Genomic DNA, 18,119 nt, shown 5'->3' with positions numbered 1-18,119 from the left:
CCTATAAATTGTTGATTTAGGTGCAATCTTAGTAGCCACAATATCCTTGCCTGTGAAGCCATTTTTATGTAATGCAATGATGGCTGCATGCGTTTCTTTGCAGGTCACCATGGTTAACAATGGAAGAACAATGATTTCAAGCATCACCCTCCTTTTAACATGTCAAGTCTTCTAACCCAATCAGCCTGACATAATGATCTCCAGCCTTGTGCTCGTCAACATTCTCACCTGAGTTAACAAGACGATTACTGAAATGATCTCAGCAGGTCCTTTAATGACAGCAATGAAATGCAGTGGAAAGGTTTTTTTGGGATTAGGCCATCCTTAAAAATAATCTTGTTTGCCATAACCCGACCAACCCTGTCAATTTAGCACCGACTCAAATTTTTTTTTTTTTTGGGTTTAGTCCGACCGACTTGCCAATTGTAAATTTGCGTTAAGACCGACCAATTATTTTTTTACTCTTCAAACAACTAATACAAACGCAATAAAATACTATTAATTATATTTAAGTACATATTGTAAATATATAAATTGCCTTGGCCTACATACAAATGAAGGCTATCTTCTTTAATTAAAAAAAAACCCTTGACGTCATCTGTGTTTACACTGTGGCCTGTGCGTTCGCTTCGTCTCAGACTCTCATTCACTGTCAGAGTCAACGGTTCGCGCTTGGTAATGATGGCTGCGGCTGCAGTAAACTAAATGTTCGCGGTCACTGTTCAAAGTCATACGGGTTCGGGCACCATAATACATCTAAAAAAAATAATTAAAACAGCTCGACACCGCTTTAACTTGGCACAAAGTTCTGGAAAAACTGTGCCCAGATCTTTTCCCATCCCTTCTCCTCTCTAGTCTAAAACCGTGACCATGTCGACTGTCACTTTATGTTCGAAAATCTATTGCACGAATCAAGCACGTATCAACCAACACAAGTTTCGAAAACGAAAATAAGAAAATTCTTTTAACGACCTTTTCTCGGAGCGCGTCCAGGTTTTTTTTTTTTTTTTTTTTTGTGAACAGGCGTCACACAGCAACTGCAGCTTCGGACACACACGCATACCAGCAAATAATACTTCTGCACAATGTTTCTCTTTTTACAACAGAAATGTGAATTCAGCCGGTATTCAGTCTCATACAGTTTCGGGCTTGAATCGCCTAGGGCTGTCAAAATAGCTGAAAAAACTAAATTCAAATTTTTTACTTAAATATGATCAAAATTCGAATTGTATTCGAATTTTAAATGCATAATTTCAGTTAGGGTGAAGAAAAGCTTTTGCTTCTCTTCTGAGGCTCAAGATCGAGCAAAATATTACTGCATGTTTATTCAAAGCATTAGAATACATGACTGTGAAAAAAACATAATATTTAAAATAATGTTTATGAACCAATTATTATTAATTAAGTTGCTTAAAGAACTATAAACAAAACAGCATCATGTATGCATGCACTGTTAAATAAATAAAAAGGGCGGAAAACCAGTCACACAGGATAAATTTTTTCTAGGGCTGGGACAACGCGTCGAGGTCATCGATGACGTTGACGCAAAAAATACGTTGATGCAAAATATGCACATCGATTCGTCGACCTGTTTTTATTTCTCTAAAAAACGTTTGCAAAACGTTTACCTTATGTGCACTGAATATACGCGATGGCCGGATCAACATTCTGTCCAACGTTGTATAACAAACCAGGGGTTTTTCTGCATTGATCTTTTTTTTTGGTGGCTGTCAAAGCCTTATTTGATCGGTGAGTGATAGTGACAGGGCGCGTACGAGAGAGAGCCCCGGCTGCGCGCGCGCAGTCTTCAAACAACACGAGCGCTTCTTGCTCTCTCTCTCCCTCGTGCATATTAATCAAAATCATTAAACACGATAGAAAAACACCAAAGTTTCACGAGCGCTCGCGCACTCACAGTCTTCAAAACTACACGAGCGCTGTCTTGCTCTCTCCCTCTCTCTCTCTCTCTCCCTCTCTCTCCCTCGTGCATATTAACTAAAATCATTAGACACGATAGAAAAAGGGCGGAGAGCCAAAGTTTCACGTGGAGCATTCAGAGATTTTTTTTCTCCATGACAGGCTGCTGGCTCCCACTGTTAATTTTTTTTTTTGGAAAAGCACTCTCTGTATTAGCTTAAAGCCCTCAAGTTTACATTGGTTACTGTATTCTTTCAATAGCTCTAAACAAGTATTTTGGGTGACCTTTTTTATTGAATGCTAGACATCAAGTTGTTGTTATTTTCATCTGAAAGAAGAACTTTTTTCAGTAAGCTAGGCCCTATGTGTTCAGTAAGCTTGTTTCAGTAAGCTATGTGTTTTCAAGGCTTCAAGGTTTTATTGAATGCTGTCTCTATACAAGTGCAAAGTAATGCATTCTCAGTCAGTCTTTTATTTTGTAATTTTAAGAGCAATAAACATATATTGCAATGTTAAGGAATTCATGTTTTTTTCATTCAGATATGTAAATCAACATGTATAAATTGTTAGTAGTCAATTAATGGGGAGATAATCGTAATCGAATCGGCCTGGAAAAATTAATCGTTAGATTAATCGATGCACAGAAAAAAATCGTTTATCCCAGCCCTAATTTTTTTCATTTAAAAACATGAGATGCGCGAAATATGCGTTCTGTGTGAACGGCTTGGTTTCAGTTTTAATTGTAAACAACATCTTCTCCACATTGATTTTTTTTTTTTTTAAGTGGCTTCAACTGGATAGGTTAACATAACCTTATAATGCAATGACACATATATTGTCATCGCATCTGGTCCGTGTACACGAGGTGAAAGATGAGAAAGCAGATACTGTGTGTCGAGCTCGTCCGCCTTTGAAAGTTGTGTAGACACAGCTGCGCGCGCGGCGAGATGGAATGGAACACGTACCGGGGCTCATAAGGCAGCTTCACCTAAACACCTAAAATTCATATGCGCATTCGAATGTGGATTTTTATTTTAAATTCGACGAATATTCGAAAAAATATTTTTTTTGATAGCCTAAGAAAATCGCCTATGCGATTTTTTTGTTGTTGTTGAAATTTAATCGTAAACACAGCCATGTTGAAGCCTGCAGTAAATGTTTTGCATTATGGCAGTCCACTCTGCTTATTGTTTTTCGAAAATGTTGCACTCCTGTTTGTCATTTTGCACGTAACTTCACGCCAATAAATCATCAGAAATATGGGTCTTTACCAATATATTGAATCTTTACATTCGTCCTGCCTGTTGTCCGTGGATTTACCTATATTTGGTGTTATTTGCCGTATAAAACTTTAGACATGCAAAATCGATTTTACAATCGATTCAATGAACACTCGTCACTCAAATCAAACAGGATTTTTTTCACAAAAGTGACAACCCAAGAAAGAGAAGTAAACGGTCTCTCATTTGTAGGTTGCATTGATACGTAGCGGTGGATGCAAGTATAACAGTACCTCATTTTTTTTCTCACCTGAAATTCATGCAATAAACATGTTTTTGACAAAGATTTTAATTTGTTTGTGGTCTATATAGCCTGCATCAAAATGAGGTTTGCAATGATGCGCCCGAAGGCACGGGTTGAAGACCCAGTCAGTGACGTCACGATATGCTAATTTGTTTAAATTCATACAGACGTCATCACCATCACAAAAATTAACTTTTTTTTTTTACATTGAAACTTGAAAAAAAAAATATAGACCGACCTACCGACCCTTTTTTTTTTTTTTTATTACTGTTACTGCAAACCAAAATATTTTTAAGGATGGCCTTAAGTTAATTTTCATGGCAAAGAAGGGCTATGCAATTCATCTGATCACTCTTCATAACATTCTGGAGTACTGTATATGCAAATTGCTATTATAAAAACTTAAGCAGCAACTTTTCCAATTTCCAATATTCATGTAATTCTCAAAACTTTTGGCCACGACTGTATACTGGAATCAAAGCGATGTGAATGGGTAAGCCATGTAATTCCAGAATAATGGCTTAATAAAAACAAAAATAATGTAGATTATGTTTCATTCCTGGCAGAGGTCGCAACGCAAAGAGGAGAAAATACTGTAGCAGACAGAGCAAGCTCACTGTTCACGACGCACAAAATAATGTATGAAAATCCTAAATTCTGAATTGAGGGTTTATATGAACATCTGAAATCTCTGAGGGGAACTGACTGTCTTCATTAAAGTTTAAATGGGATTTTCTTTTCAACTTTCCTCTGCATCTGAAACACTGTATCTATTCCATAAGCGCCTCCTGCTGTCAGAGAATGAATTTACATTCTCATTCATCCCATAGCTGGTTTTGTTTCATGCAAATGCTTTATATGGCATAATTTCACAAAGATGGAGTCAGACCATTCTGTTTTTGCTTTAAATGTAAATTATACAAATCTAATTTACATTAAAAACTGATCATGCTACAGTACTGTAACTTGTTTCTTTGGATAGTGATACGCTACAAAACCGACAGAATCCTGAAACAAAAAAATAAATTAAAAAACTGATAGATTTTTGGTAAAACTGCACCAGACTACCAAATGATTAACTGGTTTATTGAAAACACTGCAAGACATTAAGATATTACTAATACAGTATTATTTAATTCGGTCACCTTACAGTACACACACACACATTTGTTTTATACTGGAATTTTTGTAATGGGTATTTATATCACAAATACACCACTAAAAGCCTGGTCTTTTTATAACTCATCCACTTATGACTTCAACACACCCACATGCCACACAAATCCAGAACCGAGCAACATTACCAATTACCCTTAATGAACAGACCGACAGTCATAATAGGGTTTCAACAGCCATGGCTGTTCTGAGAACAGTGAATAAGATCACTGTCAGATAAGTGCAGTTCTGTCACAAAAGTACAATTCAGAGTGAATCACTTCCTACAATTAAGTCTGGCAGCTTAATTCTCACAACAATAACTCACACACGGCACTGTGGGGTAAAAAGAACTAGGCAGAACTGCATAACGGCACAAAGGAACAAACGTGGCGGGGCGAACGCAATAACTTGTCTTTATCAATATTCTGCTCACTCGTTTATAGGCTAAACAGAGGGCTCCTTTCATCTGTCTAATAGCGTGGCCGGCAAACGCACCAGGCGCAGTATAATTGGTTAATTCTCCAAGGAGGCAAAGGGTTCACGACCATCGAGGCAGAACAAATCAAAGTATCCCCCCCCCCTTCTTCCTCTTCATCTACCCTTCTCTTTCTATCTCTCTATCGCTCATAAAAATTGGCCTAGTGATGCCACCGTGCTGGAAACCTCCATTATTAAATTACGCACACTATCAGATGGGGAAGCACTCTGCCTTCCAGCCTTTAATTGAATATCTGTATCAGCCATGACTGATTTTTTAACAAGTTCAAATGAGTTTTAATTGCTACATGCAATAATTAATTGACCAGAGCTTTGTTAAAAATAAAAAATAAAACCTGAAAAAAAGGCAGAGTGAGCGTAGTATGTATCCTTTATCATAATGCAACCCCAGAAAGAACTGCAACATGCTAAAAATCAAACTCTATTGCAAAGTTTAAAATAGTTGAGTACATTACAGGATTCTGTGTACATTAGAAGCTTTTTGAATGCAGTGCATTGTGCTCTGTAGTCATTTCTAACACAAGCACATAGATATTAGAGAGGATGGGTTTTGGAAGAGATACCATCACACCATCCGAATCTTACAATCAGCAAAATCTTCTTGGGTCAATAAAAACACAGGTGTTTCGAGAGCAGCAGTTAGTTTGTCTTACTGCTAGAAACAAATGTGCATCCTGAAATGCTCTGCTTTCGCTGAATACTTTTAGACTAAATCCACAAAGAATTTGTGTGTATTTGTGACAGTCCTGCAGAGACAGACATTGTCTTTGAATCCAAGTTCAGCCGCATTCATCACTTCACATTTCAATTCATTTACAGTACCTCATTATTGCTACTGTAATTTAAACAAATGTGTAATCCTACGTGTTATGCTTTGCGGCAATCCATCCTGCTATGGGCATGAATGATATCTTAAATTCCACCGCTTTCCTGTACAGCTATGAAACTTTTCAAATTATGTGTGATAAAACCACAAAAAGTTTTACATAGGCAGCAAGTTTAGAATGAGCAAGCAAAATCTTGTTTAAATCTCTTAAAAATAGCTCCCAAATATATATATATATATATTATTCACAGTCTTTTGTTCCAAATAAATGTATGATCTGCACAGTACACTTCCAAGATTCAAATAATAACAAGAGCATAAAAGAGATTTCTAACCATATAAGAGAGATTTAATGTGAGACAATATTTTCCATAAAAGATTAGTTTTGGTACAATCAAATACAGGAAACACTGCTCCCAGGTCAAAGTTTATTTACGGTGTTTGCCAAATTAAATAAATCAAAAGCAACAGCACATGGCTTCCTATAAACACCAATCATCTATGGTTTTAAATACCTTAATAGCTTTATAATGCAACTTTTATTGTTTTATAGCCTGTGTGGTGCAGATAATGATTTGTTTATCTCAGAGTGTTTCGAAGTGCTGCCGTTTCATTGAATGCATGTGTGTGTGTCTGTCTTCAGGGAATGGCGACCCACTGTGTCTCTCTCGCTCTCTGACTCTCAGATGCCTTACAAGGCCATTCCTTCCCTATGCCTGTGTTAGATCTGGTTTCTGCTCATCCCTGGATCCATTTCCGTTGCTCCTGTCGGCACATCAGCTGCCTTAGAACCACACACGCATGCAGGAATACACAGACTGCCTGTTGACACAGTGCAAGGCACTTTTCCATTGCACACCTCCTCAAGGAGCTCCAGTCCCATTGTGCCCTTCTTTAGTATGCACTCATGACCAAGTGTACACATGTACCCTGCTCTCCACTTGCTCTCTTTGATCCCAAAACAGACAATCATTTAACCAGCAGTGCAGCTTAGCAGATTGGAAACTATCAATTATAGGTACCTAGCAAGTTTAGCTTGGAACAGTGTTTCCAACCCCTATTTACATTCAATTATTGTAATTTGCAAGCTTGCAGTTTGAATGTAATTTAATAAGGGTTAGTTCACCCAAAAATGAAAATGATGTCATTTATATCTCACCCTCATGTCATTCCAAACCCGTAAGACCTCCATTTATCTTCGAGACACAGTTTAAGATATTTTAGATTTAGTCCGAGAGCTCTTAGTCCCTCCATTGAAGCTGTGTGTACGGTATACTGTCCATGTCCAGAAAGGTAAGAAAAACATCTTCAAAGTAGTCCATGTGACATCAGAGGGTCAGTTAGAATATTTTGAAGCATCGAAAATACATTTTAGTCCAAAAATAACAAAAACTACGACTTTATTCAGCATTGTCTTCTCTTCTGGGTCTGTTGTGAGTCCGACTGCTGTGACTGTTGATGTATGACGCTGCTGACATGTTTTCTGGTGTGCGCAATAACAAAGAGAACCACATCAGCAGCGTCATACGTCAGCAGCGTCGTGAACACGCTCATAACAGACCCAGAAGAGAAGTAAATGCTGAATAAAGTCGTTGTTTTTGCTATTTTTGGACCAAAATGTATTTTCGATGCTTCAAAAAATTCTAACTGACCCTCTGATGTCACATGGACTACTTTGATGATGTGTTTCTTACCTTTCTGGACATGGACAGTATACCGTACACACAGCTTCAATGGAGGGACTGAGAGCTCTCGGACTAAATCTAAAATATCTTAAACTGTGTCTTGAAGATGAACTGAGGTCTTACTGGTTTGGAACGACATGAGGGTGAGTTATTAATGACATAATTTTCATTTTTGTGTGAACTAACCCTTTAAAGATTCCTAAATGCATCTACTTTCAGAAGGACAAATAAAGTACTTTTGCTTTCGTCTAGATACACACACATCTCCCTGACATGACTGCTTAAACACTAACTGTGGTCACTGAAGCCACTCCTTCTTTCATTACGCAAATATTTTCACATAGTGATGTAGACATGTGGGTGTTTGAATGAGCCATTTTAGTCTTAACTTTGATAAAGAACATCTCTTTGGATTTGAGACTTTAGTCTTTGCAAATTTACAGATCTTTTTTATGCACCAAGAGCTTGTAACACTCCAAAGAGAAAGTACGGCCCTATGATTTCCACGATGCAGAAAACGCGGACGTGAAAGTCACTTCGTGAGCATCGGACCATTTGATTTCAGTAAAATAGCATCATATCACATCATAGACTGCAGTATCACATACACAGAACTGTAAAGGTACGGTAACCCATCAAAATAAAGGTCCGGTTTAATTTAATGACAAGTATTTGCTATTTGTACTATTACTATTGTTCAGCAGAATGTACATAGCCTACTACTACAGTGCTAAAATGAAACAAACCATTTTTTAAGGAATAATCAAAATGGATTTCTTCCATGTTTTATTTTTAATAGTAAATCCCCTTTGTTTACCAAAAAATAAAGTTTGCTTAATTTTCAAAAATTAAAAGATAAATTAAATGAATGTTTTATTCCTTAATTTGATGTAAACAGAATTTTTCGAGGGGAAAAAAACATTTCATAAGGCTATTTTAAGAAAAATAAAATTAACAAATTAAGTTGTTTTTATGCATTTAAATAATCACACATGCTAAAACAAAGAATTAGGTAACATTAAAACATATGGTGAAGAAAAAAATAATTTTAATAGGTCCCTGAACATGTAATTTTTGTTAAACTTGTATAAAATGTATAAGTTTTATGATTTTAATTAATTGGACATGCTTTTTGATTTATAAAATTTAATTTAACCATTAAAAATGATTTGAGCAAAAATTTAAACAGAAAAAACAGAATCCAGAAAAATTAAAACGGAAAAAACGGAATTTGGAAAAAAATAAAACGGATTTCATAGGGCCCTAAGAAAGGAAAATTTTTGATTGTATCATATGACCTCTTTGAAATGTTACATGAATAGTAAAGCATTATTAGCATTAGTAATTTATGTTTAGCTAAATCATTTTGTTTAGAATTGTTTAGTATGAGGTTTAAACTGAATCCGTTGCACAAATATAAAAAGGTCTGTTGTGTTCATGGGGAACTGGGTTCAAGCTCAGCCTGGATCTTGTTCTTGTTTTTTTTTTGCCACCCAATTTCCTTTCTCTATACTTTTCTGTCAATTCTCCAATATGCTGTCCAATAAACTGCACAAAATCCAGTAAATAAATAAAATAATAAATCTGGAGGTTTCTTTGTAGTTACTTTGCTCTTTGCTAGATTTTAAATTTGTGCTACATGCCAGTTCTTTTATGGGATTGTTCACCCTTCCTCATTAGTCAGACGGAGTTAAATTCAGCAGCCAAGATGCAACCAAGTCATGTGCCAAATTCAGTTGGCACAGTGGGACGCAATGCCCATACCTGGTTGTTGTTCAGTTATTGCCAAACCTGTGACAAACAATGTACAACGTACTCACAGAAGACCATAAGTAGAGGGAACCTTGCTTAAAATGCTTCTCATTTTGGAAAAAAAGAGATGAGTTTCTTCCTTTCTGTTCGGTTCTCCCTTTCTTAAACACTCTCACCAGAAAGGCTTTCTTTGTCATGCAAACAGCAGACAGTAAATCAGATGGCAGACGGCAGAAGGGAGGATGGTGTGATGCAAGGGCTCAGGAGGAGGAAGTGGGCTTTGGCTTGAGTCGAGCTAAAATTCCCCCTCTGTTAGCAATGTCAGCTTTTCCCATCAGCTCCGAGAACGGGCCAAGAGTTGCTCCAAATGGTAAGAGAGCCATGGAGAGACAAAAAGGTGGAAGAGTGAGAGAACAAAAGAGACAGATGAAGAAACACTTCATCAGGTGGATACCATTCTGTCAATATCCTGCAAATCTATATTGTGCACTATTTGCATTCTGCGTGATATACATGCAATACTGATCTGGGGGGAAAAAACTAATATAATTAAATGTTCTCTATAATTTGACAAGTAAAAACTGTTTAATAAATTTAATAAGCTATGTTTAACACTGGAAATAATTAGTTTTATAAATAACAAACAATTTCTTTCAGATTCTGACAACTCTTTTCACAGCTAAAAGGAACACATATTCATTTATTATGGTTCTGTGGCCATAACTGCAGTATTTTGGCAGGTTATAGAGTTCCCACACTTTTCAATTTCCCAGAGTTCCCAACATTTTCATAGGTGTGATCGACAAAAGGACAAAAAAGCAGGAAACTATACAGTGCACTTACCCCCCCACCACCACACGCACACAGTGACATAATTTATATAGTAAAATAATAATAAATTAATAAAAAATATTGTACTTGTTTTTTGTTTAAATGAATTTATAACTTAAATAATTAAAAAAGGGAAGAAAAATGTTAATACACATCTAATTTAAACAAAAAAAATCATAAGAGGAGTAATGTGGGAACTTTGCTTCAAAGACTGGGCAAAATAGGGATGAAATCCAAAAAATCTGTCAATAACTTGCTGCTGACGTGCACGAAAACTAGCCATTTATTGGGCATTTCTTGTCCTCCCAGATGTTTTGTTTTTCCTTATTTCTATGGTGTCCTTTACATCTATTAAAAATAACATCTTTATTTGCCTCTATATTTTTTATTTGTTCAGCCATTTTGTCAGTTCTTTATTATTTATTTATAGACTTCTAGGATTGCTAATTCACAACAGAAGACGATTATTAGGTTGAACGTTCAGAATACGATTCCATAGGTTATATTTCAGCACGAATTTCGCGAATGGACAGCGACTCTTAAGTAGCACGTAGAACGCGTTCATGTCAAGTAAAGTTTTCGGGAAAAGCGCGTGGAATTGCGGAGAGCATTTATAACCTTGCACGTTGAGCGCGCTCTTCAGAGCTAAGATACATCGTTATCGGGAAACTCAACCCAGATCAGATTTAAGCATTCATTAAAGTGAATCGGTTCAAAGGAGTTTTTAGTTCACAAATCGGACGAGTCATTAGTGGACAGATATGCTCATATGCTCCGCGCATATAACGTTACTCCCAAATATATTTTTAGGTCGCACGGATTAAATTGCAGGAGCATATGCGACAAAAATGTTGGCAATTTCGAGCCTTGTAGAAGCTGCTAAACTTTCTAGCTAGAAGTAAGCAATAACCAACATGGTGTTACTTTGCTAAGTTAGCCCAGAATCGTTTAACATTAATGTTATGGAATCATGACAAAAGTGATCAATTGATTGGTTAAATTTTACTAGACCTGCATATAAAAATGAAAGACAATATATTGGATTTGCTTACATGAATCACCCGTGTTCACGGTCTTCGTCAGTCAACTGAAGCAGTTCACGTGAGTAGATGGTTGGATGTGTGGCATTCAGAACGGTGCGCGTACACTTTGAACTTCAATCGTGACAAATGAATGGACTACTTGCGGAGTGACATGACGACATGATTCAAAGGCACAAAAAACGTTGACAGCGGTGAGCCCCCCCCCCCCCGTACTTTTTTTTTTCAGGATTTACGAGAGCATCATTATTTCAGGTCGGAAAAGCCGGATTTCCGGATTTTTCCGGAAGAATCACACCCCTGATTTTCTAAATGTGAATTTAAGTCATTTCATATGCTCAGCTATTCTAGCAGAGAGAGAGAAGAAAAACATCCATTATGTTCAAAGGTTCAGGGTCAGGGTTTTTTTTGTGTTATTTTTTTATCCAAAGTGACAGTAAAGACATTTACAGTATAATTTTTCAAAAAATTTTCTATTTCAAATAAATGCTGTTCTTTTGAACTTTCAATTCATCAAAGAATTCTGAAAAAAAGTGTCTCATACTTTACACAAAAATATGAAGCAGCATAACTGTTTCCAACATTGATAATAATCAGAAATGTTTTTGAGAAGCAAATCCGCATATTAGAATGATTTCTGAAGGATAATGTGACTGATGACCGGAGTAATGATGCTGAAAATACAGCTTTGCATTACAAAAATAAAATATAGTCACACAGAAAACAGTCATTTTGAAATATAATAATATTTCACAATTTGACTGTACTTTTGCTCAAATAATAAGCACCTTGCTGAGCATAAGAGACTTCTTTAATTATATTAATCTGACCACAGACTTTGTGAATGAAAAAAAAACTGCACTAAAAAACATAGACATGCACTAAACTGGAGAAAAAAAATAAAATAAAAAAAATGACATACTCCCAAACATACAATCTAAACATCAAGAAATAATCACTAAACCTCCAGCTGGTAAAGTGAAGTAAACACTAATAAATTAATGTACCCACATCAAATTAGATTTATTATTAAATCAGAGAAAGTGTGTTTGAATGCACCTTGATTCTGTAATATCAGCCAAAAAGGAAGGACAAGGCAGAGCGATTTAAGACTGCAAAGACAAACAATTTATTTTTATTTGCCTTAACATGCACCAATGACTTGTGTGCACAATGAAGTTAAAAAGTTAAACAAGGTCAGTTTTGATTTGATGTTGATTTTAAGATTAACCCAAGATTGAATGAGGAGGAATGTTAGTAAATCATCAAAAGAAGATTCCAATCTTCCAATTCGTAATCATGTTTATTTTGCCTCTCTAAATCCCCGCAGACGCCCAGTGTGACCTAACGATGCTGAAAAGTCAGCTTCATCTGCCACTGTCGACTCCCTCTGGCCTCAGGACACGAAGCATAACTTTACTGGTTATTCAAGAACTAAACCCCTGCAACAGCCTGTGAGTGTCAAATTTAGGCCTTCTGGGAGCTCTATGGGACATATAGAGAGACGAAGCCTGGGTGAAACAAAGACAAAGAGTGACCAGAGACAAGACACATCCACCCTTTGACCCCCAGAGCATCTGTCCTCTCTCCTCTGAGCTGAACATACCTTCAGAACGATCAAAGCTCAGTTTCACACACTCTTCTTGAAGGGAAAGGCAAAGGCAGACTAAGCAACATCGGTCTTGCATGTCACACTGTACAATAAACATCTTTAGACTCTATAACCAACACTGTACGATCAATACAATGAACATCACTAGGTAACACACATTGCAGTTTATATCTGTGTTTTCATATTTGAGTTTTGGCACAAACAGCTTGGACCAGCACAGAAATAAGAAATAAATAAGTTTCAACTTGTCTCTCTCTCTCAAGGGAATTCGGTCCTTACAAACAAGTGCAATCTTTCGCATTTCAACCTGAGGCAATATGTGATAGCCACAAGCTATTTTCAGCCAACGTGCCAAGCAATTTCTAAAGCGTTTCAGATGCTGGACTCACAGCAGCGTGTTTGTCTCTGATATGAACAGCGTGTGTGTGTGTGTGTGTGTGTGTGGGCGTGTTTTTGTGACATATCAGGACACAACTCTGTATAATAACATGGGTATGACACATGTATTACAAGGAGAGGGTGACTTATGAGGACATAACCCATGTCCCCATTTTTCAAAACGCTTATAAATCATACAGAATGAGGTTTTTTTTTGAGAAAGTAAAAATGCACAAAGTTTCCTGTGAGGGTTAGGGTTAGGTGTAGGGTTGGTGTAGGGCCATAGAATATACAGTTTGTACAGTATAAAAACCATTACGCCTATGGGATGTCCCCACTTTTCACAAAACAAACGTGTGTGTGTGTGTTTGAGAGACGGAAGCGACACATGAGCTGATCGCATGAGGAAACATGCAATACAGTTATGCTCTTTGTTCTTGTAATCACACAGATCACATGAACGTGAGTATGGAAGTCAAAAACATAACCTCACTTCATCACACCTGTGTAACAAGTTAACTTTAGAAGGAGGCAAAAACTTATGTATGAATACCTTTACAAAAATTAACCATGCAATCATAAATTCCGCTAAAATATTAGTTACTCCATGTTATGATATAGTGATAGACGATAGAATTAGTTTATTACGGTTTTACAGTAGTAATAGTATTTTGTCTGGTTAGGGAGTTTGCTAGGAATGTCTATTTATAATATATTATATATAATAGCCCAGATAAATATCTGCAAGATGTCTGTTAGAGATCATAGAACATCTGATTGACATCTTTAATGAAATGTTAATCCATGCATTTATGACCTCAAGGTTAGATTATTGTAATGCTTTATTGGGTGGTTGTTCTGCACGCTTAGTAAACAAACTACAGCTAGTACAAAATGCCAGGAAGCAGGACGTATGACCATATTTTAAATATTGCTTATTACTTATAAAGCCCTGAATGGTTTAGCACCTCAGTATTTGAATGAGCTCCTTTTACATTATAATCCTCTACGTCCGCTACGTTCTCAATAATAATACCTAGAATATCAAAATCAACTGCGGGCGGCAGATCCTTTTCCTATTTGGCGCCTAAACTCTGGAATAACCTACCTAACATTGTTCGGGAGGCAGACACACTCTTGCAGTTTAAATCTAGATTAAAGACCCATCTCTTTAACCTGGCATACACATAACATACTAATATGCTTCTAATATCCAAATCCGTTAAAGGATTTTTAGGCTGCATTAATTAGGTAAACCGGTACCGGAAACACTTCCCATAACAACCTATGTACTTGCTACATCATTAGAAGAATGGCATCTACGCTAATATTTGTCTGTTTCTCTCTTGTTCCGAGGTCACCGTGGCCACCAGATCCAGTCTGTGTCCAGATCAGAGGGTCACTGCAGTCACCCGGATCCAGTACGTATCCAGACCAGATGGTGGATCAGCACCTAGAAAGGACCTCTACATCCCTGAAAGACAGCGGAGACCAGGACAACTAGAGCCCCAGATACAGATCCCCTGTAAAGACCTTGTCTCAGAGGAGCACCAGGACAAGACCACAGGAAACAGATGATTCTTCTGCACAATCTGACTTTGCTGCAGTCTGGAATTGAACTACTGGTTTCGTCTGGTCAGAGGAGAACTGGCCCCCCAACTGAGCCTGGTTTCTCCCAAGGTTTTTTTCTCCATTCTGTCACCGATGGAGTTTCGGTTCCTTGCCGCTGTACAGAGATGACATCACTGAATTCAATGATGAACTGCCTTTAACTATCATTTTGCATTATTGACCCACTGTTTTCCTAATGAATGTTGTTCAGTTGCTTTGATGCAATGTAATTGAAATGAAACGTCCTATCATATCCATTGCAGATGAACAAACAATATGCCCTTCAAATGTAAATTAATGTCAAATAGACATCTCCATGATGTATTTGTGCTATAAAGAATATTAATATAATAATTAATTATTTTTTTATCATTATATTATTTATTTACTTATTTTTTATTATTATTTATTTTATATTACTATTATATATTAATTTATATATAATTTAACAATATGTAATACAATAATAAAGAAGAAGAATCTTAGAGGCATGTTGTCACCAATATTTACAGCTGTAATTAATTAAATGTATATTATGTATATATTAAGCTATATACATTTTATATTTGTAAAAATGAGTCTCCAGAACCAGTCTCCAGTCTCCGATTCAGTTCGATTCGCGGGAGTGTCGTTCTTCCAAACGGTTAGGATTCACTGGCAAGATCCGACTCACAACCACAATTGGTTCTCATCGCCAGTACAGTGCAGACGGGGTGTGAAACTGCGGAAGTCTCTCCACAAGACACCTGCTGCAAGATGATCATCAACCCCGACTAACTGACTCTACATATCTGTGTATGTTAGAAAAAGATAACGAAACAAACCCACAGCACGAACTATAATTAACACACACACATTCGCCACTGACACACTGAGACGATAAACAATGTGGTCAATAAAACAACAATGTGGTTCTCTTTCTAACTTTTCAAAACAAGAAGAACCGTTAGTAAACATGCAGTTGATAAAGCCACGTGCAACACGTCTAAATGAGGGGTGAGAGAAGCTACTTTTTAGCGCGGGAGAAAGAGAAACTAACTTTTTAAATGGAATGTATCGCACGCGCTGAGCCAAACGAGTCTCGAGCGCGTTTGTGCGCGAATCTTCCGGGCTAGCGCAGGAAAGAGCCGCAAACACGAGCTCTGAAAGACTCAAAAGCGCTACTTACTGGTGAAAGAAGAAATGCTTAATAATCCAAACGTATCCCCAATGTGTACGAGTCGAAGTTCAGACCAGTGTTGTGGTGTCAGCCGGACTCACACGCCGCCTGCTGCCTCTCAATCACGCGCACTGAGATGAATGAGGAGCGCGCAGAGGCGTGCACGAGCTCAATTCATTATTCACACGGAGGACAGTGGACTGTCCTACCCAAGTTTCCCAACATCGATCTTCTGTGGTTTCACCTCAGTGCCTGTTTTATGTGCAATATTTACGGGATCATTTTAGTAGAGACTGACTTGCTATTATTGCTATTATTAAAAAATGAACACTGTTAATGTCTAAATGTCTTATAAATTAATAATAGCTATTCTACAGCTTCACACATAGGCCTACTGTTCTTTTAAATAGAACGAAATGTCCCTGGCGTATATTTAAAATATTACATTATAAAAACCACTATATATTTTCCCTAAACACATCTATTCACATTTCTAAGTTGGAACTGGATGTTGTTTCCATATTGATTATTCCTGTCAGATTTATTTGTGAAATACACAAATGCAGCATGATGTACCGTGTTCATTACGTGAAAACAGAATAATGCAGATGTTATAAAAATGTGAGATTTGCTTTATTGCCAAACATAACTGAATTAAATAGAAAACTTGACACTTTTAGTTTTGTCCCAAAGTAGCCTACTCAACTTGTGTTAGCCTGCTCCTTTAAATTAATTAAGATCCATTAAAATTAAGATTAATATAAAAACACAAAAAGGGTTTTTAGACTAGACGTAGATTAATCTTGAATCAGGAATTTTAATAACTCCTCAATAGGCTATAGGTCAACTTTGCCCCAAGGATCACATGTGGGTGCAGATGCTACAGGACAATAGGGAGGGCTAATGCAAACAAATGGCACTCTTGGTATATCACAACAAAATTACACAAATGAACACGGCCAAAGTTTATGCTGCATGGCTAAGCGTTCCTTCGCCTCTAAAACAGTCTCACGTAACAGTTCGGTGTTTGTTTCTCTCCTTCAGCCCCAGACACAGCCTAATAAATTATTCAACTACAGCAGATGCACCAGCACAACCCCAGTATACCCAAATGCAGCATCTGAAAGCGCGAGGTGAAGTTAAATGCATGCGCGTGCATGTAATTCCTCCATTTAAAAGCCGATACAAAACCCATCGTCCGAGGAGCGACTGCATTGCATTGCCTGAAAGCATCAAAGAAAGCTACGCTAAACTATGAATCGATGTAGCTGATAGATGTGCTCGGATCCGCAGATACTGTAGGCTACATCACCCAATAACAGCAGCACATATGCGGATTGACACAGATGCACATGAAACAGTCATCACAACAACGCGATTCGCTTCAAACCCATCTGTGTGGCGCTTTCAGCACCGCAGGATCTTAAAGTGTCCCGAACGGGATGAATTACCGTGGTTTGGATGGCCGCACTCCCTCGCTGGACCGATATACCTCCAGTCAAGTGTTTCTCTCTCCGCTTGTCTCTCTATCTGCTTTCCAACTGTCTCAAGTATTTGGACCACGGGCGCGTTCACGTCATGAAATGCGCGTGCTCTAATTGGAGGGCTGCTGCTCTGCAACAACTGATACAGTGTTACAGTGTTTCACCTGGTGTAACATCTATGTCTTAAATTGCTATCTTTCGACTTAGCATGCCTTAAGGCAAAGTTTATCCATGCTTTACGCTCTGGAAATTATCGAAATATGTGACTATTAGAACATTATAGATATAATAGAGGTTGTGTACTCAATGAATGCATACGTAAACAGATAGATAGATAGATAGATAGATAGATAGATAGATAGATAGATAGATAGATAGATAGATAGATAGATAGATAGATAGATAGATAGATAGATAGATAGATAGATAGATAGATAGATAGAATACAATATGACTCTAGATAGAATACACACAATTCACAATGTATGAAATGACTGAACTTTAAAAACAAAAATGTATAATGTTATAAAATTGTATAATTTAATGCTAAGACACTTTCATCTTCATGCAGCCTGCTCGGCCTGGACAAGAAGTCTCAGATTCACTGTTCTTTTAGTTGCATTGTGGACCATGTAGCACATCTT

The 18,119-nt window shown here is 37.2% G+C and overlaps 1 protein-coding gene across 5 annotated transcripts in view; it reads right to left on the bottom strand.

The window, feature by feature from the left end:
- The window catches only part of LOC132132990 (spermatid perinuclear RNA-binding protein-like), a 101,738-nt gene extending 84,206 nt beyond the window's left edge, over positions 1-17,532 (bottom strand). For 3 of the 5 annotated variants that reach the window (XM_059545642.1, XM_059545644.1, XM_059545647.1), the window contains exon 1: positions 17,443-17,532. The gene's annotated coding sequence lies outside the window, so the exon portion shown is untranslated. Of the gene's footprint in view, positions 1-16,000; positions 16,154-17,442 lie in introns of those variants that run through there. The other 2 variants (XM_059545645.1, XM_059545643.1) reach the window with 2 other exon arrangements.
- Between the last annotated feature and the right edge of the window lie 587 nt (positions 17,533-18,119).

This window comes from Carassius carassius, chromosome 49, assembly GCF_963082965.1.
Source record: "Carassius carassius chromosome 49, fCarCar2.1, whole genome shotgun sequence".
NCBI lineage: Eukaryota > Metazoa > Chordata > Actinopteri > Cypriniformes > Cyprinidae > Carassius > Carassius carassius.
The sequence above is the reverse complement of the archived record's forward strand: the minus strand, read 5'-3'. Positions and strand labels throughout refer to the sequence as shown.